This window comes from Silene latifolia, unplaced genomic scaffold, assembly GCF_048544455.1.
Source record: "Silene latifolia isolate original U9 population unplaced genomic scaffold, ASM4854445v1 scaffold_124, whole genome shotgun sequence".
NCBI classification, from domain to species: Eukaryota; Viridiplantae; Streptophyta; class Magnoliopsida; order Caryophyllales; family Caryophyllaceae; genus Silene; species Silene latifolia.
Genome location: NW_027413129.1, coordinates 318,001 through 319,394, shown reverse-complemented (window position 1 = coordinate 319,394; position 1,394 = coordinate 318,001).

Genomic DNA, 1,394 nt, shown 5'->3' with positions numbered 1-1,394 from the left:
ATTTGTATTCATATATGTTATTATTTTAATATGGTTACATATTGTAATGCATTTTGTAAAATGGTTACAAATTCTGACTAAGTTGGCAACATTATTATACACAAATATATTGTAATATATTAGCGTTGAATGACATGAACAAAAAATGGTGCATAATCATTTCAATGTTATCAAGCACATATATAAAAGAAAAACATTATCATCAAACTACAAAACCAAACTACGTAATATGACCAATTCCACGCGCTATCACCCAATCTTGCCCCACCTTCCTTCATTAATCCTCTTGTCGCAATCACCTTTTACTTGTTGCACATTTTTTTACTATTGCTTAAGTGCACCTCTTGGTAAACTTCGGACAAAGCTGATAACATATCAAACAAAACTGATAACAAATCAAACAAATATGATAACATATAATAAAAATAAATCAAGTTATGAAACATTACAGAAACTAGAACCAATTTAAGTCAGTTTTTTACCATTACAAATATACAACATTGAAATCTAAAATGGTTACAAATAATACATGCCCAAATACACAAGTATCTATTTTAACGAAGAATGTAGATGGTAATATTATATAAACATACTCACATAGCAAAATAGACTGAAACCACCATTATCAATTTCATGTATCCATTATTTATAATAATGTGAATAACCAAAATTAATATAGCAGAGACAAAGATCATTAATTTATCAAATTAATACAAAGTTTAACAAAACACAACAACAAACATAAGAAACAAAAACGATCTAAAAACGGTAACAATCAATTTAAAAATGGTATCAATCTTCAACAAAAATCAACAGTGACAATGAAAACTAAATGAACCGAAATTAAAAATGGAAAATGAACTAAAAGTGGTAACATAAAACATAATAAATCAACTAACAAAGGAAAAATGAACTAAAAATTTGATAAAATAAAATAAACAAAACACAATAACATAGCAAAATCTTCATAGTACCATAAAAAATAAATTTCAAACATTTGAATCTAAAAACTAAATAATCCACTCACATATTCCAAACAAAAGAACAAAAATCCTAAATTTAATTCTTTTTTTGACCCAAAATCCAAATAATTTAAAACAAAATCAATGGAAATACATACCTTCATCGACATCATCATCCGCCCTTGTGAATCTTGTGGTTTTCTTAAGTGGTTGTCGTTTTGTTACCATTCTTGTTGATAATGTTGTGTAATTTGTTGCCTGTTTATGAAGGAATGCGAAAAAGGCATATGAAAGATTTTTTAAGAGAATTTTGAAAGTAGAGAGAGAACGAGAGAAGATGATACAGATGAATGTGAAAGAGTTTTAGAGAAATTAGGTTAACATTAGAAGATTTGTGGTAAATAATTGATACTAGTTTTCTTGCTCATGCGT